At 33.1% G+C, this 24,517-nt stretch overlaps 2 pseudogenes; both read right to left on the minus strand.

Annotated features, from left to right (window-relative positions):
• Positions 1-88: 88 nt before the first annotated feature.
• On the minus strand, positions 89-5,614 carry LOC116133359 (annotated as a pseudogene).
• Positions 5,615-15,120: 9,506 nt separating this feature from the next.
• On the minus strand, positions 15,121-16,847 carry LOC116133360 (annotated as a pseudogene).
• Positions 16,848-24,517: the final 7,670 nt, after the last annotated feature.

A 24,517-nucleotide genomic window follows, 5' to 3' on the forward strand; every position in this document is an offset into this window, starting at 1 on the left:
GGGGTTTAGCGGGATTACCTGTAATCTAGGGGCAGAAGCATAAATTTAGAAAGATTAAAAATNTATTCTGATACATCTCACAGCAATACTTTTTTTAATTTGCTCCCATAATTCTGATCTAGCTAACAGTAACTACATCTATGCAACAGAATTTAGGGGAGTGACGGGATCCATATGCATCTGTCGTTTCATTGCTCGGAAACTTAAAGTGTTTCTACAGCATTGTCCCAAACCTACCTAGATTCATTTACTGAATTAACTAATTGCATAGCCTTATACTGAAACAATCAAAACGTGGAAAAGCCAACAGAATTGAACAAATTGTTGTAGCATTAGCATGGTGTAATAATGAATTCGATAGGCTCGAAGAAATGAATAGTAAATGAACAAGCCCTCAGTTCTACTGTTGTCAAGGATCATTTTTCCGAAAACCAAAGACAGTTTTGAATTGTTTGATATTTTTATTAGTTTAATGTAAATGATTTTAACGTCAGCTTAGAATACATAAGAAATATTTTAATTTTCTGGATTCACTTTCGACAAAACAAATACAAGAAATGATACGGAACAAGCAATTACAAAAACCATAGCAAGTCAAAGGTAGAGAAAAGGCCAGCAGGAAGGAGTGAAGAGTTTAATTCCAAGAGTTATTTGTTCATGAGGTTTAAGCACTCAAACAGTATCACTTCAATCTTTTTGGATATGGCTGCTGATCAGGGCAGCAATCACGGCTTCGCTTGATGATACTACTTGTTACTGTTAATCTATCAGGATTCAAAACCTCACGACTAGTATTGTTGCTAAGATTATTGGATGCTCCGATGAGTTCTTCAATATCAGAATCAGAATCATATACTGGACGGAGCCCACATTCTTTTACCTTTACGCTTTCATCGGTTTTATCTCGAAAAGAAACATCCCTTAGATAAAATATATCATTGCTGGCGAGATGACTTAAAGAAATGTAGAACAACCAGAGGTGATCTGTCCCAGCCAAGGAATTTAGAGGGACTGACATGGAGGAAAAACAAGTCTTTGGTGTGCTACAGGGTGTACAGGAAACAGCATGGGTATGAGTGATATCCGTTTGTACGGTACAACCAAGTTGCATCCATTTGTATGGATAGAAATCCTTTGGATTGTGTACTGAAAAGGCAGCACAAAGTGCCAGTCCCCTACATCTTACCATTCGTTGACCAATTCTTAATGATGACCCTTCACTATAATAATCAAAGAACCAGTCTGGAACTTGAGATCCAGGAACAATAATTTCGAACTCAGAACGCATAACTCCAATATTAAGTCGCTGTGAATAAAGAAGAGGCATTATCAGAAGCTATGAGAGAGCAATGAGCGAGCCAGAATATTATTTTCACTTATGATCCAATAATAATAACATGAAAATTGTTCAATCAAATTGTCCTACTCATAGTCTAAGTCATCATGTATAGGCAATAAGCTACCATTTACTAATTGATTTTTCATATGATTTTACAGTTAATTAAAATAATGGTTATAATTAAAGATATCAAAACTAAAACTGAAGTCACAAATAAATAAATTGAACCATACCTGAAATTGACTTTTTAACAGCGAATGAAGCATACTTTTATAAAAACTGACTGTCACACCACTGCTTCTTCTACTTCCAGCCAGTTTGAAGCAATTATTTAAGTAAAAATTTCGTGATTTTGATTTGAATATATGTGGACTTGATGATATTATTTCCAAGGATGTGCAATTCTGAGCAAATAATCTACCTGTACTTGCTGGAAGCTCTGGCAAGGCTTGAAGTCGATCGCAATACTCTATAAAAAGAGTTTCAAGCTTAGGCAGTTGACTGATGCTTGAAGGTAAACTAACAAAATTGTTCCTGCTCAGATTTAATTTTAATAATGATGGTAAGGAGCCAATATCAGAGGGAATTGCACCTTCCTGGAGATTGCAATCACCTAGATCCAAGTGTCTTAAAGAGCATAAACCTGATAAAAAAGAAGGTAACCTCAAGCCTACGGACTCTGGATTTTCTCTAGAGAACAACGGAAACAAGCTGAGGAGAGAACTCCAGGACTTTCGAGGTTATCCTTTGCACCCATTAAAAGATAATTGTTGGAGGTTTGTCAATAGCACAATAGACGATGGTGGTTGGCTTATAGAAGTTCCACCTAAATCAAGATTTTCCAAACTTACCAGATGCCCCAAGTTATCTGGCAGTTCGTGTAGTTTTGAGCAGCCACTGATATTGAGAACTTTAAGAGACCTCAAATCACAGATGCTGTTGGGAAGACTAATAAGGTTTCTGCAATTCCTCAAACCTAACGTTATAAGCCTAGTGAGATGTTGGATTGAGGAAGGTAGTTCTTTTATGGCTGTTCCATCTAAAAGAAGCAGCAACAGATGCTTTGCATTTGCAAAGATCCCTTGAACATCATTCAGTTTTGAGCAGCCAGAAAGGATAAGAACCTCAACAGATTCACACTCAATTTGAGCTCTGAGACTCCTAAGCTGTTTGCAGTCCTTCAGATTCAATAATATAAGCTTTCTGAGGAGTCCAACGGACGGGTGAAGAAAAGATAAACTCGTACAACCATCAAGAATCAGTTTCTCAAGATTTGGGGCACCAGTGAAGTCTGGGGTCCCAGTTAAGTATTTTGAGTGACTGAGGATAATTATTTTCAACTGTTTCAAATGCTGATAGAAGGAAAACAAAAACTTAATTAGAAAAGATCGGTTTCGACAAACTGCAAAGGTTGAGTTACATTTTAGACAAAGAAACAGAGATGTACATATGCAATTGAGAATGTTACCTTTACTCCTTCCCAAAGTTGTTTAATGTGGCTGTAACACATGTTAAGTTCGAAAAGTTTGTTGGGTTGAAAACTGGATGGCAAAGATGTTAAGGGGCAGCCATGCCAATTAAGAAGACGTAACTCATCTGAAAGATATTCAAGGCTTTGGCAAAGGCTTACATCTTTAATTTTGAGTAATCTTAGTTTCCTCATGCCTGAAAAGGATTTAGCATTCAATTTTAACTCTTCGTATGCAGGAAAGTCCAGAATTATGCCTTCAACAGCCTCTGTCCCCTGATGAAGAAAGAGCATAATGATGCAATCAGGTGGAGATAATAAACTTCAATACTATTATCTGACATTGTCTATATACTACATGTAAAATTGATATGATACGGTTTTAAGTTTATGGTTTCTTCAAAATCGCATACCTCATTTTTTGTCAATACACGATAAACATCATCAGAGAGCCATAACCTACTACGTTGGCCTGGTTTTGTGGGACCCTGTTGGCGAACAATTTCCCTACTCATACATATTATTAAGTCATGCATATGCAATTTGTTGATTGAAAGAGAGATGATACATTTATCAATTAGAACACTAATTCCAATTTCTGGGTAAAAATCACAACTGTCCAGTATTTGTCTTACTTCATCTTTGTCCCTTCCTTCAAAGAAACAAGCAACATCTAGAAATATTTTCTTCTCCAGTTCTTGTAGTCCATCATAGCTTATTTTAAGTATTTCAAAAATTCTTTCGTCAGGAACTTCTTTCAATCTATCCAATGCACCTTTCCACTCTGCTTTACTTCTACCAAACAAGAAGGATCCCAGAACTTCCAGGGCCAATGGAAGGCCATCAGCATAATCGACCATTTGCTGAGAAAGCTCCAAATAATCATTAGTAGGATGACAATTTCTAAAGGCTTTCCAACAAAACAACTTAAGAGCTTCCCCAGGATTTAACCCATTGACCATATGCACATTATCCACGCCATGGCTAACAAGCAAATGTCGATTTCTGGTTGTAATGATGATTCTACTTCCCAACCCAAACCAATCATGCATTCCAGCTAATGCTTTTAATTGTTCTATTTGATCTACATCGTCAAGTATGACAAGAACCCTTTTATGCCGTAACCTTCTCATTATCTCTTTAGATCCATTGTGAACATTGCATATGTTTATGTTTCTTCCCGTGAAGATTTCAGAAATAAGCTGTTTCTGTAAACGGAGCAGACCTCGTGTTATAGAAACTTCTCTAATATCGGCAAGAAAGCTACTACCATCAAATTGATCAGAGATCTTATCAAAAACAGATCTTGCAAGAGTTGTCTTATCTATTCCACCCATTCCACAAATCCCTAACATTCGAACATCATTCAAGCCTATACCTAGTAATGGACCCATTTGCTTCATTCGTGACTCCATTCCGACCAGATTGCCATTTGTATTTAAAAACGTAGAACTGAATTTGTTTGATATTTCGTCAACAATGCCTTGAATAAATTTTGATTCTTCCCTACAAATTTAGGAAGAAAAAATCAAACACGTGGAAGGTTAGCATGAGCTACAAATAGGCAAAAAAATACTTAAGCCAATATATAATTTTCTTTTAATTGGAATTGAATATCAATTCCAATAGATGTCAAAATATTGAATCAAAATAAGTTGAAATGAACTACTAACAATCCAAGTAACGTGAGCGAGAAACTAACAGTATAAAGTAAAAACCAACAGTATAAAAATACTATTTTTGAATTTACTTAACAGCTACATTTCCAAGTATGTATAATTGTTTTAGATGCCCTTGAAATTGGCCTTGCTCTCTATTCATGAATTAGCTATGCGATTAATTAGTTTGAGAAGCTTTCCTTCAAGCCAAAGATCTCTGCATTGGTTGTCTATTTTGAAACGAGTATTGGCGTTACCCATCGCCCAAATGCCATCCAGAGATATTAGCAATCTTTGTCATGGCAACCCTCCAACTTTGCACCTTTTCCAAATCTTCCCTGAAATTCTTTTCGTGATCCCGAAAAGCTTTCTCAAAGCTTCCTGACTGTTTTCTAACGTCGGATGGAGTGACATTGTAGAAAAACTGGCAAAACTATCTGACCCATTGCTTTCATGCATTCCAAAATCTTCGCTAATTCATCCAAGCACCATGTCGAAGAAGCATAATTTTCTGAAAAAACAACGAGTGCAAACCTAGATTCTTCAATTGCTTTAAAGAGTTCTGACGATATTACCTTTCCTCTTTCAAGTCTGTGGTCAACTTAGAAAGAATTGCAAATTCACATTAAAAAGAGAAAGAAAAAGGAAGTAGCAAAAATGAGCTATGTGAATAAATACTGTTGTAATTTTCAGGTCCTCTGACTTTATTTCCAAATATGATTTTCAGTGATGTCTATTATCATACAATCTACAACCAACCTGGAGAAGTAAAAGCATTACAGTTATATCAAGTGCTGATTCGAGATTTTATGAATATATTTAAGAAATCCATAATCACTTAGCTCCTCAAATGCAACTCCAATAGTTAGCATCAATGCACAAGATTGGGGTCACTAGCTATCAATTACTTTCACATCAGAAGACTTTTGATCATTAGATCAAAGTTTTTGGATGGTTGGGATTTCATTTTTAACATTTTTTTTTTTTAAATGCATGGTAAATATTAGCCTTATCCGTCTAAAATATTATATTAATTGGAGGGAGAACCTTAACCTTTCAAATATTTTTACAGGGAATATGACTGAAGCATTTCATCGTAACACTTTTACCTGGAAATGCAGATGCCAAACAAACGAGCTTATTGATCATGACTGTGTGTCGTGAAATAAAACAAGCCATTCTACTGGGAAGGCATTATTCATTTGATCTATATATTGAAGAGTCAGCCACAAAAATTACAACACAAGATATGTACATCAAAAAAGTGTAAAAAATAGTTGATGGATAAAGTACGCATATTCTGATACATCTCGCAGCAATACTTTTTTATTTGCTCCCATATTCTGATCAGCTAACAGTACTACATCTATGCAACAGAATTTAGGGGAGTGACGGGATCCATATGCATCTGTCGTTTCATTGCTCGGAAACTAAAGTGTTTCTACAGCATTGTCCCAAACCTACCAAGATTCATTTACTGAATAAACTAATTGCATAGCCGTATACTGAAACAATCAAACGTGGAAAAGCCAACAAATTGAACAATTGTGTAGCATTAGCATGGTGATAATGAATTCGATAGGCTCGAAGAAATGAATAGTAAATGAACAAGCCCTCAGTTCTACTGTTGTCAAGGATCATTTTTCCGAAAACCAAAGACAGTTTTGAATTGTTTGATATTTTATTAGTTTAATGTAAATGATTTTAACGTCAGCTTAGAATCATAAGAAATATTTTATTTTCTGGATTCACTTTCGACAAAACAAATACAAGAAATGTATCGGAACAAGCAATTACAAAAACCATAGCAAGTCAAAGGTAGAGAAAGGCCAGCAGGAAGAGTGGAAGATTTTAATTCCAAGAGTTATTTGTTCATGAGGTTTAAGCACTCAAACAGTATCACTTCAATCTTTTGGATATGGCTGCTGATCAGGGCAGCAATCACGGCTTCGCTTGAGGATACTACTTTTTACTGTAATCTATCAGGATTCAAAACCTCCGACTGTTTTTGCTAAGATTATTGGATGCTCCGATGAGTCTTCAATATCAGATCAGAATCATATACTGGACGGAGCCCACATTCTTTTACCTTTACGCTTTCATCGGTTTTATCTCGAAAAGAAACATCCCTTAGATAAAATATATCATTGCTGGCGGATGACTTAAAGAAATGTAGAACAACCAAGTGATCTGTCCCACCAAGGAATTTAGAGGGACTGACATGGAGGAAAAACAAGTCTTTGGTGTGCTACAGGGTGTACAGGAAACAGCATGGGTATGAGTGATATCCTTGTTGTACGGTACAACCAAGTTGCATCCGTTTTGTATGGATAGAAATCCTTTGGATTGTGTACTGAAAAGCAGCAACAAGTGCCAGTCCCTACATCTTACCATTCGTTGACCAATTCTTAATGATGACCCTTCACTATAATAATCAAAGAACCAGTCTGAACTTGAGATCCAGGAACAATATTTCGAACTCAGAACGCATAATCCATATTAAGTCGCTGTGAAAAGAAGAGGCATTATCAGAAGCTATGAGAGAGCAATGAGGAGCCAGAATATTATTTTCACTTATGATCCAATATATAACTGAAAAATTGTTCAATCAAATTGTCCTACTCATAGTCGAAGTCATCATGTATAGCAATAAGCTACCATTTACTAATTGATTTTTCAATGATTTTACAGTTAATTAAAATAATGGTTATAATTAAAGATATCAAAACTAAAACTGAAGTCACAAATAATAAATTGAACCATACCTGAAATTGACTTTTTAACAGCGAATGAAGCATACTTTTATAAAAACTGACTGTCACACCACTGCTTCTTCTACTTCCAGCCAGTTTGAAGCAATTATTTAAGTAAAAATTTCGTGATTTTGATTTGAATATATGTGGACTTGATGATATTATTTCCAAGGATGCAATTCTGACAAATAATCTACCTGTACTTGCTGGAAGCTCTGGCAAGGCTTGAAGTCGATCGCAATACTCTATAAAAAGAGTTTTCAAGCTTAGGCAGTTGACTGATGCTTGAGTAAACTAACAAAATTGTTCCTGCTCAGATTTAATTTTAATAATGATGGTAGGAGCCAATATCAGAGGGAATTGCACCTTCCTGGAGATTGCAATCACCTAGATCCAAGTGTCTTAAAGAGCATAAACCTGATAAAAAGAAGGTAACCTCACGCACTGACTCTGGATTTCTCTAAGAACAACGGGAACAAGCTGAGGAGAGAACTCCAGGACTTTCGAGGTTCTCCTTTGCATCCATTAAAAGATAATTGTTGGAATTTTGTCATATCACAATAGACATGTGGTTGGCTTATAGCAGTTCCACCTAAATCAAGATTTTCCAAACTTACAAGATGCCCCAAGTTATCCGGCAGTTTGTGTAGTTTTGAGCAGCCACTGATATTGAGAACTTTAAGAGACCTCAAATCACAGATGCTTTGGTAAGACTAATAAGGTTTCTGCAATCCTCAACCTAACGTTATAAGCCAGTGAGATGTTGGTTGAGGAAGGTATTTCTCTTATACAATTCCACCTAAATCAAGATTTCCAAACTTGCCAGATGTCCCAAGTCATCTGGCAGATTGTCTAGTTTTGAGCACCATTGATATTAAGAACTTTAAGAGACCTCAAATCACAAATGCTGTTGGGAAGAGTAATAGGGTTTCTGCAATTCCTCAAATCTAACGTTATAAGCCTAGTGAGTGTTGGATTGAGGAAGGTATTTCTTTATGGCTGTTCCATCTAAAAGAGCAGCAACAGATGCTTTGCATTTGCAAAGATCCCTTGAACATCATTCAGTTTTGAGCAGCCGAAAGGATAAGAACCTCAACAGATTCACACTCAATTTGAGCTCTGAGACTCCTAAGCTGTTTGCAGTCCCTTCAGATTCAATAATTAAGCTTTCTGAGGGAGTCCCCAAAAAAAAGACGGAGGAACATACTTTAAAAGAAAGGCCAAGTGGTGTAAGCCAATATTCAAGAGAGTATACATGTCTTTTAAATTCTCCCATCCAGTATACTGAAATAGAAAAGTATAAAATTGAAAATGGAGTCAGTAGAGTTTTAAACATATAATGGGGAGAAGTCTAGTATTTATGGAGCTTGGCCAAGTATTAGGCTTCTCTCAGGGCTTCCATTTCCTGGGAATTAAAGATGTGCAACTTTTTCTTTATTCATCTCACAATTGGGAGATGGCAATGATTCTGTACTGGGGTTCTTTGCTTGTTGCTGTCTTTTAGGAATTTTTTGGAATGTCTTAATCAGTTGGGTCTAGATTTTGATTGTTTTTGAGCTTTTCAGATTCCAAATTGTAACTAAAGATGTGAAACACTTTATGCCATTTCTTGTTCATCCATTTGTAAATCTTTTACGAATGCGATTATACTTAGTTTCTTATTAAAAAAGTTTTGAGGCCATATTTATATGTTTTGGGAGTGGATTAGGATCCGTTTATCTTTGGGATAATTAATCATCTTTGCCACATATCAAAAGTTCATTTGACCATCTCAACTCTGCTACATGACAGGATAGAACAGGTGAAAAAACACAACTTTTAGGAAGCTCTGACTTAACAGTCTGATAAAAGCTCCCCCTCACTGGTGTTGAACAGTCGTTTCCAGTTGCTCCCGCTGTTGCATTTATTGTTTATTAATCTGATTTCTGGACAGCGGACATGACATGCAGGGGAAGGACAGACTGGAATAGAAATACATTCTAGAGAGAGATTAGAATAAGAATTATGATTTTTTTTCTTTTTTCTCTATTACGTCCTCTCTACTCTAATTCATTTTTCACTTTTTTACTCATAATAAAGAAGCAATAAAGATTGGCTCACAACTTTATTTCACAAACTTTCTCTCACAACTCTGACGTGACAATTTGTAATTGGGTAGACAAGACCCATTGCAAGCTAACTAATTGCGAGCTGCCATGTCGGGGTTGTGAGAGAGAGTTTGTGAGATTAGGTTGTAAGTGTAGTATTGCCCATAAAGAAATGCTAGATCTCTTAGGAAAATGGTCAGAATACCCTTTCTTGTGACAATGAAAACGCTAAAGAAATGCTAGATCTTGTCTTATTGTATTTTCCCTTTACACTGATACACATGCTTCTTCTGTTTGTTTTTCTCACTGTTTTCACTAATAAATAAGCTGGTTTGATCAATGGAAAGATGATAACCATCAATCTTTCTAAGCTTCTTGTATGTTGTTGATGCCATTGTTTTGAAACTTATGACTTAATCTCGTTTATGTGCTCATTTACACTTTTGTTGGGTTAAAATTGTCTTTTCCAGGTAAAAAAGGGCATGAGGTTCTTATTCAAGGTGGTGTGATTGATGATCTTGCAAAACATCTAGTCGAACAATTTGGCATTCCAAAAAGATATATCGAAGTTCTTGATAAAACGAGGAAATGAGATGTGAAAAATGGTTAGTGGGTATTGCATTTCTTAATCTTATGCTGAGCCTGTTCATGTTGAGTGTCCAGTGGAAACATATATGTGGTCATATCCATATTAGTTTTTCTTTGGTTTTTGTCATACTGAAATTTGATTTGTTTTCTCGAGGAAGACTATTTTTAGCTTACAAACCTCGTTCAGTTCCTTGTTCAGGAAATTGCACAGTTAGACAAACCTTTGTATATTCAGATCTGGTAAGTTTGGTGTTGGTTCATGTTGTAGATATGCCGTACTTTACTTTGGCAAACCTCGATAGGATGAGAAAATTATAGAAATTGTTATAAATTTTCAACATATAATAAGATTTCATTTCTCTTAACTTTTTCTTTTATATTTCTTGTGTTCTGTCTATCGCTAATGGTCACATATATCTCATTCAGAAATTGTATATCTTTGCTGCGATCTGATTCAACCTTTCTGGCATGCTTCGATGCATATTTTTGTAGGCATGGTTTTAAAATTTAAGTTTGTAGAAAACAATAATGAGACTGAAGTTATTTCTGTAGATGTGCCATTTGCAAATGTTCTTGAGGCATCTTCAATTCTCTTACATGTTGCAGTGGCTGCTATGAGAATGTAAACTAATTACGTAATGGAAAGGTTACCGTGGCACTTATTGCAGCTTTCAATTTAATAGGATGGTTACGGAGATTTGGTTCGCAATATTTTAAATAAAGTAATGCTGAACTATTTACAGGGAGAGTTTATACATTTGTGTTTACTGTTTTTGTGCACTTTTTTTATTTTTTTAAGAAATTCATTATCTTGAGAGTGGAATGACAGATGTCAGCATGTGTGAATGTCCATATAGGGTCGGATCTATCATAAATTCATTGGAGAATGTTCATGTACAGGGTCAATCCATCGTAGAAACATCTAAGAATATTCATATAGAGGGTCAGATCCATAGTAAAATCCTGAAAAAGATGCATCGTGCTTAATCGTTTAATTTGCGAAATGCAAATGTTGTGAGGTACAACTTAGAGAGAATTGCAAATTCACGTTAAAAAGAGAAAGAAAAAGAAAGTAGCAAAAATGAAGCTATGTGAATAAATGCTGTTGTAATTTTCAGGTCCTCTTAGACTTTATTTCCAAATGCTCATTTTCAAGTAATGTCATATTATCAATACAATCTACAACCAACCTGGAGAAAGTAAAAGCATTACAGTTATATATCAAGTGCTGATTCAGAGATTTTATGAATATATTTAAGAAAGTCCATAATCACTTAGCTCCTCAAATGCAACTCCAGATAAGTTAGCATCAATTGCACAAGATTGGGGTCACTAGCTATCAATTACTTTCACATCAGAAGTAGCTTTTGATCATTAGATCAAAGTTTTTGGATGGTTGGGATTTCATTTTTAACATTTTTTTTTTTTAAATGCATGGTAAAATATTAGTCTTATCCGTCTAAAATATTATTATTAATTGGAGGGAGAACCTTAACCTTTCAAATATTTTTACAGGGAATATGACTGAAGCATTTCAGTCGTAACACTTTTACCTGGAAATGCAGATGCCAGAACAAACGAGCTTATTGATCATGACTGTGTGTCGTTGAAATAAAAGCACAATCTTACTGGGAAAGGCATTATTCATTTGATCTATATATTGAAGAGTCAGCCACAAAAATTACAACACAAGATATGTACAGTCAAAACAGTAGAAAAAAAATAGTTGATGGATAAAGTACGCATATTCTGATACATCTCACAGCAATACTTTTTTTAATTTGCTCCCATAATTCTGATCTAGCTAACAGTAACTACATCTATGCAACAGAATTTAGGGGAGTGACGGGATCCATATGCATCTGTCGTTTCATTGCTCGGAAACTGAAAGTGTTTCTACAGCATTGTCCCAAACCTACCTAGATTCATTTACTGAATGAACTAATTGCATAGCCTTATACTGAAACAATCAAAACGTGGAAAAGCCAGCAGAATTGAACAAATTGTTGTAGCATTAGCATGGTGTAATAATGAATTCGATAGGCTCGAAGAAATGAATAGTAAATGAACAAGCCCTCAGTTCTACTGTTGTCAAGGATCATTTTTCCGAAAACCAAAGACAGTTTTGAATTGTTTGATATTTTTATTAGTTTAATGTAAATGATTTTAACGTCAGCTTAGAATACATAAGAAATATTTTAATTTTCTGGATTCACTTTCGACAAAACAAATACAAGAAATGATACGGAACAAGCAATTACAAAAACCATAGCAAGTCAAAGGTAGAGAAAAGGCCAGCAGGAAGGAGTGAAGAGTTTAATTCCAAGAGTTATTTGTTCATGAGGTTTAAGCACTCAAACAGTATCACTTCAATCTTTTTGGATATGGCTGCTGATCAGGGCAGCAATCACGGCTTCGCTTGATGATACTACTTGTTACTGTTAATCTATCAGGATTCAAAACCTCACGACTAGTATTGGGCTAAGATTATTGGATGCTCCGATGAGTTCTTCAATATCAGAATCAGAATCATTACTGGACGGAGCCCACATTCTTTTACCTTTACGCTTTCATCGGTTTTATCTCGAAAAGAAACACCCTTAGATAAAATATATCATTGCTGGCGAGAGACTTAAAGAAATGTAGAAAACCAGAGGTGATCTGTCCAGCAAGGAATTAGAGGGACTGACATGGAGGAAAAACAAGTCTTGGTGTGCTAAGGGTGTACAGGAAACAGCATGGGTATGAGTGATATCCGTTTGTACGGTACAACCAAGTTGCATCCGTTTGTATGGATAGAAATCCTTTGGATTGTGTACTGAAAAGCAGCACAAAGTGCCAGTCCCTACATCTTACCATCGTTGACAATTCTTAATGATGACCCTTCACTATAATAATCAAAGAACCAGTCTGGAACTTGAGATCCAGGAACAATAATTTCGAACTCAGAACGCATAACTCCATATTAAGTCGCTGTGAATAAAGAAGAGGCATTCAGAAGCTATGAGAGAGCAATGAGTGAGCCAGAATATATTTTCACTTATGATCCAAATAATAACATGAAATTGTTCAATCAAATTGTCCTACTCATAGTCGAAGTCATCTGTATAGGCAATAAGCTACCATTTACTAAGATTTTTATATGATTTTACAGTTAATTAAAATAATGGTTATAATTAAAGATATCAAAACTAAAACTGAAGTCACAAATAAATAAATTGAACCATACTGAAATGACTTTTAACAGCGAATGAAGCATACTTTTTAAAAACTGACTGTCACACCACTGCTTCTTCTACTTCCAGCCAGTTTGAAGCAATTATTTAAGTAAAATTTCGTGATTTTGATTTGAATATAGTGGACTTGATGATATTATTTCCAAGGATGTGAATTCTGAGCAAATAATCTACCTGTACTTGTGGAAGCTCTGGCAAGGCTTGAAGTCGATCGCAATACTCTATAAAAGAGTTTCAAGCTTAGGCAGTTGATGATGCTTGAAGGTAAACTAACAAAATTGTTCCTGCTCAGATTTAATTTTAATAATGATGGTAAGGAGCCATATCAGAGGGAATTGCACCTTCCTGGAGATTGCAATCACCTAGATCCAAGTGTCTTAAAGAGCATAAACCTGATAAAAAAGAAGGTAACCTCAAGCCTACGGACTCTGGATTTTCTCTAGAGAACAACGGAACAAGCTGAGGAGAGAACTCCGGACTTTCGAGGTTCTCCTTTGCATCCATTAAAGATAATTGTTGGAAGTTTGTCAATAGCACAATAGACGATGGTGGTTGGTTAGCAGTTCCACCTAAATCAAGATTTTCCAAACTTACAAGATGCCCCAAGTTATCGGCAGTTTGTGTAGTTTTGAGCAGCCACTGATATTGAGAACTTTAGAGACCTCAAATCACAGATGCTGTTGGTAAGACTAATAAGGTTTCTGCAATCCTCAAACCTAACGTTATAAGCCTAGTGAGATGTTGGATTGAGAAGGTAGTTCTCTTATAGCAATTCCACCTAAATCAAGATTTTCAAACTTGCCGATGTCCCAAGTCATCTGGCAGATTGTAGTTTTGAGCAGCCATTGATATTAAGAACTTTAAGAGACCTCAAATCACAAATGCTGTTGGGAAGAGTAATAGGGTTTCGCAATTCTCAAATCTAACGTTAAGCTAGTAGATGTGGTGAGGAGGTAGTTCTTTATGGCTGTTCCATCTAAAAGAAGCAGCAACAGATGCTTTGCATTTGCAAAGATCCCTTAAATCATTCAGTTTTGAGCAGCCAGAAAGGATAGAACCAACAGATTCACACTCAATTTGAGCTTGAGACTCAGCTGTTTGCAGTCTTAGATTCAATAATAAGCTTTCTGAGGACCAAGGACGGGTGAAGAAAAGATAAACTCGTAAACCATCAGAATCAGTTTCTCAAGATTTGGGGCACCAGTGAAGTCTGGGGCCCAGTTAGTATTTTGAGTGACTGAGGTATTATTTCAACTGTTTCAAATGCTGATAGAAGGAAAACAAAACTTAATTAGAAAAGATCGGTTTCGACAAACCGCAAAGTTGAGTACATTTTAGACAAAGAAACAGAAGTACATATGCAATTGAGAATGTTACCTTTACTCCTTCCCAAAGTTGTTTAATGTGGCTGTAACACATGTTAAGTTCGAAAAGTTTGTTGGGTTGAAAACGGATGGCAAGGATGTTAAGGGGCAGCAGCCAATTAAGAAGACGAACTCATCTGAAAATATTCAAGGCTTTGGCAAAGGCTTGCATCTTTAATTTTGAGTAATCTTAGATTCCTCATGCTGAAAAGGATTTAGCATTCAATTTTAACTCTTCGTATGCAGGAAAGTCCAGAATTATGCCTTCAACAGCTCTGTCCCCTGAGAAGAAAGAGCATAATGATGCAATCAGGTGGAGATAATAACTTCAATACTATATCTGACATTGTCTATATACGCATGTAAAATTGTATGATATGGTTTCAAGTTTATGGTTTCTTCAAAATCGCATACCTATTTTTTGTCAATACACGATAAACATCATCAGAGAGCCATAACCTACTACGTTGGCCTGGTTTTGGGGACCCTGTTGGCGAACAATTTCCCTACACATACATTTCATTAAGTCATGCATACGCAATTTGTTGATTGAAAGAAAATGAACATTATCAATTAGAAAACTAATTCCAATGTCTGGGTAAAAATCACAACTGTCCAGTATTTGTCTTACTTCATTGTCCCTTCCTCAAAGAAACAAGCAACATCTAGAAATATTTTCTTCTCCAGTTCTTGTAGTCCATCATAGTATTTAAGTATTTCAAAAATTCTTTCGTCAGGAACTTCTTTCAATCTATCCAATGCACCTTTCCACTCAGCTTTACTTCTACCAAACAAGAAGGATCCCAGAACTTCCAGGGCCAATGGAAGGCCATCAGCATAATCGACCATTTGCTGAGAAAGCTCCACAAAATCATAGTAGGATGACAATTCTAAAGGCTTTCCAACAAAACAACTTAAGAGCTTCCCAGGATTAACCCATTGACCATATGCACATTATCCACGCCATGGCTAACAAGCAAATGTCGATTTCTGGTTGTAATGATGATTCTACTTCCAACCCAAACCAATCATGCATTCCAGCTAAGCTTTTAATTGTTCTATTTGATCTTACATCGTCAAGTATGACAAGAACCCTTTTATGCCGTAACCTTCTCATTATCTCTTAGATCCATTGTGAACATTGCATATGTTTATGTTTCTTCCCGTGAAGATTTCAGAAATAAGCTGTTTCTGTAAACGGAGCAGACCTCGTGTTATAGAAACTCTCTAATATCGGCAAGAAAGCTACTACCATAAATTGATCAGAGATCTTATCAAAAACAGATCTTGCAAGAGTTTCTTATCTATTCCACCCATTCCACAAATCCCTAACATTCGAACATCATTCAAGCCTATACCTAGTAATGGACCCATTTGCTTCATTCGTGACTCCATTCCGACCAGATTGCCATTTGTATTTAAAAACGTAGAACTGAATTTGTTTGATATTTCGTCAACAATGCCTTGAATAAATTTTGATTCTTCCCTACAAATTTGGAAGAAAAAAATCAAACACGTGGAAGTTAGCATGAGCTACAAATAGGCAAAAAAAACTTAAGCCAATATATAATTTCTTTAATTGGAATGATATCAATTCCAATAGATGTCAAAATATTGAATCAAAATAAGTGAAATGAACTACTAACAATCCAAGTAACGTGAGCGAGAAACTACAGTATAAAGTAAAACCAACAGTAAAAAATACTATTTTTGAATTTACTAACAGCTACATTTCCAAGTAGTTAATTGTTTTAGAGCCTTGAAATTGGCCTTGCTCTCTATTCATGAATTGCTATGCGATTAATAGTTGAGAAGCTTTCCTTCAAGCCAAAGATCTCTGCATTGGTTGTCTATTTTGAAACGAGTATTGGGCGTTACCCATCGCCCAAATGCCATCCAGAAGTATAGCAATCTTTGTCATGGCAACCCTCCAACTTTGCACCTTTTCCAAATCTTCCTGAAATTTTTTCGTGATCCCGAAAAGCTTTTCAAAGTCCTGACTGTTTTCAACGTCGGATGGAGTGACATTGTAGAAAAACTGGCAAAACTATCTGACCCATTGCTTTCATGCATTCCAAAATCTTCGCTAATTCATCCAAGCACCATGGCGAAGAAGCATTTTTCTGAAAAAACAACGAGTGCAAAACTAGATTCTTCAATTGCTTAAAGAGTTCTGACGATATTACCTTTCCTCTTTCAAGTCTGTGGTTATCTTTGAATGTGAAATTCCTTTCTGATCCAACGCAGAATACAAATGACCAGTGGAGTTTTTGCGTGTATCTTCTCCTCTGAAAAATCAAGAACACATCATATTCCATCCAGATGCTATTTGCTTTGCATACTTGGGAAGCCATTACAAAACTATTGGACACAGATTAACAAAACCTGCAGAACAGAAAATTAAAAGTTGAAGAACTTTAGAAGTGCGTTATTGCTGAAGAAAAAGCAATCGCATTATCCTCTCAAGAATACAAAAGTATTCAACACCTACAACATGAAGAGCCTTCGTTTCTTGCAATCACAGATGGCGAAACTTGTTATGATATTTCAATAATTAAACTTAGAAGAAGACATATACAGAGTGATTTGATTTATATATGAAAAAGTAAAGTTCGTGGATGTATCATAGAATGCCTTTCTGTTTTATTTAATTATCACTCCATCTTCAAATCAAGCCGATCAGGACCACTACTCCGAAGAGAGTCTTGTATCCTTGCTTCCAGTTTTGATTTATAGTATCTAAATTCTTATATTATTGACGTCAAAATTCTTTGTATCGCTTCCGGTTTTCAAACATTTTAAAAAATAGGTATATTTGGTTGAGGGTTATATAAGATTATTGAGAGATAATATATTTATATTATTTAATTATTATATTGGTTATCAAGTAATATAAGATTCTGATAATCTTAAATACCAATAGTAATTACTGATGATAATATACGAGGTAATTAGAACCTTTATTTTAAGATTATTTGATAATCTATTTTTGTTATAATTTACTTACTAATAAAATTTTAAGACATAATGCCTTGTTTTAAAAACAATTTATAAAAATACCAATTGACTATATTATCTTTATTATAAAGTTTAGGACTTAAATACCCTTGGAATTTAAAAAAATTACCAAGGGTGGTGGCCGAATCTAGCCAACACTGCCAGTTGTCGGCAACCACCCTGACAGCAGACGAAATGGCTCACAGCCACTTATCTGGCTGGTTGTGCGTCGCTAAGGCTATTTCCGACTATGAGCATAAATCATGGCAGAAACAATCAGATCTAGTCTTTTACGGCTAGATATGTGGCCGTGAAAGGCCAGATATTTGGCCGTGAGATGGCCGTCATTTCATGGTTAGATCTCACTATCGTCGCTATGCGGTGGTGGTAGGCGCCCGATAGTGGCTTGAGATGTTTTGTTAAGTTTTAAACTTTTTTATGTTGGGGTATTTTAGCAAAATCTGAAATGTAGGGAAATAGAATTATTCAAAAATAATATAATATTAATATTTAAAAAGGAGGGTAATTTGTAATTTATATAACATATCCCCAATTTATTCGAATCAATTAAAACACATTTCTCTAAACATTCCCAATAATCGGTAATCTATCTTTCATTAATATAATATTTCTTGAATCAATATTAAGGTTTAGTCAAATGAATAATATAATTAGATAATATTTAAAACAATTTTGCAGCTCTCCCCGAAAAGAAATTCTTGGTTTCGCCCTTCAAAAATAGCATTCTCATATTAATTTTATGCACGAACAAAGACAAACTGCCGAAGAAAACAGATTAATTACAAAAATAAATAAATAAAAACATACTTGTTCTGGCGACTTGAAGAACCTCTGTTTGTTGAATTTGGAAACTGCTGAGAAAAAATGGCGAAATCATAGTTTCAAGTCAAGACTTTCAAGAGAAATATATATATATTATATATATAATATATATATATATATATATATATATATATATAATATATATATATATATATATATTATATATCACCCTTAAAATTACCTTTGGAGCCCGTATGTTTCAGAATTAACATAAAAAAATTTGTACTGGTCATTTTTCTAAAAAACAAATACAAGAAGTAATATGGAACAAGCACCTACAAAAACCATGCGAGTCCAAGAATTATTTGTTCATGGGTTTAACAACTCAAACGGTATGGCTCAATCTTTTTGGATACGGCTGGTGATCAATGAAGTAGTAATCACAGCTTCGCTTGAGATAGTACTTTTATGCTAATCTATCAGGATGCAAAACCTCAGAACTAGTACAGCTAATAAGATTATGGATGCTCTGATGAATTCGTCAATATCAGAATCTGTTGGTGATTTGTCAGCTCAACCTAAACACAAACAACACAACAAATTTCCGAGAAAAATGAGAATGAAAGTGAGTCAGACATGAAGAAAATAATCAGAAAAATCAGCAATTGCGTTATTGCTGAAGAAGAAGCAATGGAGATTTCGCAATATTTCCTCCCAAGAAATACAGAAGTATCGAAGACTACAGTTACAATTTGTAGAGCCTTCGTTTCTTGCATCATTTCAATAAGGAAGACTAAAACCATACACGGAGTGATTTTGATTCATGACAATGAGAAAGTAAAGTTCGCGGAGGTCCCATAGAATGCTTCGTGGAAGTATCATAGAATGCTTCAAGTTAGTGATGATAAAGTTCGTGGAGGCAACATAAAACGCGTCTTCAGTCTTGACTGTGAACAGTTTTTCACGTTTAATAAGACTGATACTCCCAATGTTATACCTGTAGTTTTTAAACTTATCCGCAATGTCCAACTACTTCCCCCTGCCGTTAATTTTTACCGTTAAAACTAAATTTTGACCCATTTTGGCCATTATTGCCCTTAAAAATAAGTTTATCAAAAATTTAAAAGAAAATACTAAAATTTTCAAAAAAAAAAATTCTTAAAAGTACCGAAAAATCTTATAATTCAATTAAATTCTTTAAAAAAGAAAAAATCGTAAAAAAAATTTTGGAAAAAAAAAAAACTACCCATTTAGAAGAATTTAAAATTTTTTTTTTTTGCTTGCTTAATTGTTTTAAATTTTTCTTATGTTTCAGGAAATTTTATTGAATATTAAATTATTATTTTTTTGAAAAATTTAGATGTTTTTCTTAATTTCATGGTAACTTATTTTAAGATAATTTGGTCATTTCAAAAGTCAAAACAGGTCAAAAAGTAGTTTTAACGGAAAAAACTAACGGCTGGAGACGTAGTTAGATAATTCGGATAGCACAAGGACTAGTTGAAGTTTTGCAAACTATAGCGTACTGGATGGTATATGTCCAATTTAATAGGTAAATCAATTTAAATCCGTGAGGTTTGGGCCACACTTAGTGCCCATAGGTTCCACTGGCATTAGTTTTTTCGATTGAAACTAACTCTTAAACGATTTTTATTCTTAAAAATACCAACAAAAAGAATCATAAAATCTTATTAAATTAATAATAAAATAAAGAATCAAAATTCATAAAAATATCTTTTTAAAATAATTAAAAGCCTACCAAGTTCAAAAAGTATCGTAATTTTTTTTTTTGGTGTGTTTTTTAGTTGCTTTAGGTAATTTTGTATGTTTCCTATGTTTTAGGTATATATATATATATATATATTTTTTTTTTTTTGAATTTTGATGTTAAAATAAAAAATTTCGAAATCTTAAGATATATTTCTTAATTTTGAATAATTTTTTTTTCAAAGATAATTGTGTAATTTTGTATACTACAAGGAGTAGATTAATTATAGATAATCAAAGGTACCAAAGATATACAAATTAATCTCACGGCTTTTTCTTCTTTCATTTGAACGATCACTGTTCAAACAAATATCTGGCCAATTTTACTCTAAACCTCAATTGTTTCGACTATACCTCTACCCCTCAAAACTTTTGATTTCTTGCACTTCGAACCCACAAAAATCATGAAATAAAATTTAATAAAATCCCCAAAAAATACGGGGTATTATAGATTTAATACTGGAATTATAAACATATGTAAAATAAAAAGTGCAGTCTTTGTTACAAATTTTCATTTTGTTATGTTGTATCATATTATTTTTCTTTGCATAACAATTGGACCAACTTTGACTCACCACATATAACACTATAAATATGGGTTTTGAATTATATTTAAATTTTCCTTATAAAGTACTATTGTTTTGTATAAATTACAAATTTTCTTTGTTATTTTAAAATTTTAGAGTTTGAAGATATTATCCAACATAATTTAAGCATAATTGTGACTATTAATTAACTCAATTTCCATTTTCATCAATGCCAGGAGAGATTGAAGAGTTGGATGGCAAAAGAAGAAAGACTTACTTTGAGTTAACGCCTAAGTCTTTATTACAAGTTGATTTATAAAAGGAAGAATATATGAAACCATCCCAGAAGAAAATACAAACATTCACCAAATTTTGGTGACCGGCTACCCCTTTTCATTAATAAAAAGGAAGAATTAAATGAAATGGAGAGAAAAAAAGAAATATAATAAAATAAACAAGAGTCCCTATATTACTTTTTATGTTACAAACTCACAACAACAAATTAAAATAGTACTTTCTGTTGTACGATAAATTCTTAAAGCATGGATTCACGTTATGTGTAATTCTTTTTAGGTTAACTTATTTACAAGTTTGTCATTGTAAAAGTATATAAGCTTACTTTTTACTCAAATTAGGGACCAAATTTTTTTACTAATACTTTGTTAACAATACTTCTACTAGAAAACAATACAAGAATAGTGGACGTAGGCTTTGCACCAAGCATTGTAACTACTTTAAAAATCTTCTTTTTGTACCATTGCTTGATTTCTTATTCATCTATTAATCCAACATCAAAATAACGGTTTTATATAAACTCCTGCATATATTCAATTATAGATACTATGTACTTCTCATTGGTGCAAATCGTAACATGAACACCTTTAATAAAACTTTTATATCAAAAGACTAAGGCATTTTGAGGATGACCAAAATGATTGAGCTTAGTTTGGATCTATTGTAGTTTATCTCCGGTCAATTATTTCTTAAGTTGTAATTCAAAAAGCATTTGCTAAACTAATTTAAAAAGAGGTTATATTAAAATTTGAATATGAAATAATCCATATAAATGAATTCAATAAGTAGGTTTATGTGACTTTTGAAAATCAAAAGCTGTTTATGAAATATTAATTATCAAAATACTTCCATTATTTTATACTAATTATTTTTTAATTAAAATAAAGGGTTAATAACAACCCCTTAGGTATAATCAAATAACAATAATATCCCTATCGTATAGAAATAACATAAATCCCCCTATTGTTAATCTTTTAGTGTTAAAATAAATGATAGAGAGAGAGACAATTAAATAAATGTGCATTCACATATCATGTTATGATCTCTAATGGTTAACTAACTTTGGATTTTTTTTTTTTTTGTTATTTTTGAAATCTCGAGGGACCTTTGTTATCTGATTAAATCTTAGGGCGTTGAGTAAAAACCCCTAAAATAAATTATTTATATACAATATACAATCAGAGTAAGACAACTTAAAATTTGAATCACACTTGTAATAATGAAAAGTATTATCTCCATAATTATAAAACCCTAAGATTATTGTAAAGAAAAAATCCTTGAAATTATTAAAAACCATTCTAAAAAAATAGAAAGAAGTAGGGTTGAGCGATTTCAGGTACCTTGCATTTTTCGGGGGAACCGAAACTGCATAGTGCAGGTTCTTAAATTCAAGAAACTGAAGCCTAAAATGCAGGTTCCGGTTCCTTTTCTAAGTACCCTGTAAAAAAAAATTACCCTCTATTAGTTTAAAAAATGACAAAAATACCTTAAAAGTTTACAATTACACCTCTAACAAAATTTGATTACTCATTCATTTATGTCCAATGTGACTCATAAATCTTCTAATCTTTAGGCAACACTTGAATCCAATCAATTCATCACAATTCACATAAAATTCCTCAATCAAACCCAAAACACAAACAATTAATTAAACAATCATACTATAAATCTATAATTTAATATTGTAATTAATTAAATTTCTAATCATTTAATTAAATATTATACTAATTTTTATAATGAAATATTATGATTAATTAAGTAATCATAGTATAAATCTATAATGTGATGTTATAATTAATTTAGTAATTATTTAATTATAATGTAATGTTTTAATTAATTAAATTTCTAATCATTTAATTAAGTATTGTACTAATGTTTGTAATAGAATGTTATAATTAATTAAGTAATTATTTGTTTATAATGTAATGTTATAATTAATTAAGTAATCATACTACAAATTTATAATGTAATATTATAATTAATTAAATTTCTAATCATTTAATTAAGTATTGTGCTAATATAATAAATTACTAATATTTATAATATAATGTCATAATTAATTAAGTAATAATTTAATTATGTAATATTATAATTAATTATGTGATCGTACTATAATTTAATGTTATAATAAATTAAGTAATCATACTATAAATCTTTAATATGATACTCTATCTGTTTCTATATAATTGTCGTTTTAAGTTTTTGCACAGTTTTTAATGAATCAATTTTATCTCTCTTCAAATTGACTTTTTCCTCTAATATTGCAGGTGGGAAAATTTTGTTTTTCCCGCTACACATATGTGTGAAATATTAAAAAAGAAAGGAGATGTGGGCCATAGAAAAAAGTAGAGAGAGAAGATGAGGGGCAAAGTAGAGAATGGAGATATGGGTAAAAGAAACATTGGAAGAGAAAAGACAACGTCATTTATTTTGAAAAGAAGTTAATACCCTCAAAACGACATTTATAAAGAAACAGAGGGAGTATTATAATTCATTAAATTTTTAATAATTTCATTATGTATTGCACTAATGTTTATAATGGAATGTTATAATTAATTAAGTAATCATTTGTTTATAATGTAATATTATAATTAATTAAGTAATTATACTATAAATCTATAATATAATGTTATAATTAATTAAATTTCTAATTATTTAATTAAGTAATGTACTAAATTATTAATGTAATGTTATAAACTTATAATTAATTAAGTAATCATTTAACTATAATGTAATAATATACTTGGAACTTGATAATTGAAGTAAATAACTAAATATTATATTATTATTTAATCAAATATTCTATTTTATTCAAAAATAATTCTTCTAATAACATTAAAACACTTTTAATCGGTCCTAATTCTAATTATATACTTAATTAATCAAAACTTTAATATATATCAATATATTATAATATATTAAATTTTTTTATATGGTGTAGTTTATATGTAATAAGTATAATTGTATATTTATTTAATTAGGTTATTGTAAAAATTTAACTTTTTCCATTTTAAATTCTTTTATATATAAAATTACGATAGAGCCTCCATTTTTCACAAATATTTCATTTCAACTCAGTTCCAAAACAGGGTACCTGCTGCAGGTTCCAAGCAAGTTCTAAGCCAAGTACCTGTTGCAGGTTCTTTTTTCTAGGTTTCGGTTCCTCCACATGTAGGAACCAAAACTAGAACCACACAATGTCAGTTCCAAAAAAATGGAAGCAGAAGCTACCCGCATAGTATCGGTTCCGGGTCCGGTTTTGGTTCTACCCATAGGTTCCGATTCTACCTGCTACTCATGCTCAACCCTAGCAAGAAGAGTTTATGACTGAAATGATTTGTTTCGTTTCAAATGTGTGGCTCTAATAAAAATTGGTGATAAATGCAAGAACGGTTACCTATCTTTGAAATCTATTGATATAAAAAGTGATAAAAGGCAATATGAAAAGTGATGAAAGCTAACAACGATTAGGGGTGGCCATTGGAGTCTTATCTGACTAGTAGTTTCAGAGTCTTATGAGATTAGTTGCGATACACGTAAGTTGACCCGAACACTCTCGTCATAAAAAAAAAAAAAAATGGTGATGAAAGGCAATATGAAAAGTATATGCATGGTTGTTCAATAAAGAGACCATTTCAACAAACACACACATATAA

The sequence above is a fragment of the Pistacia vera genome, unplaced genomic scaffold, assembly GCF_008641045.1.
Source record: "Pistacia vera cultivar Batoury unplaced genomic scaffold, PisVer_v2 Contig269, whole genome shotgun sequence".
NCBI lineage: Eukaryota > Viridiplantae > Streptophyta > Magnoliopsida > Sapindales > Anacardiaceae > Pistacia > Pistacia vera.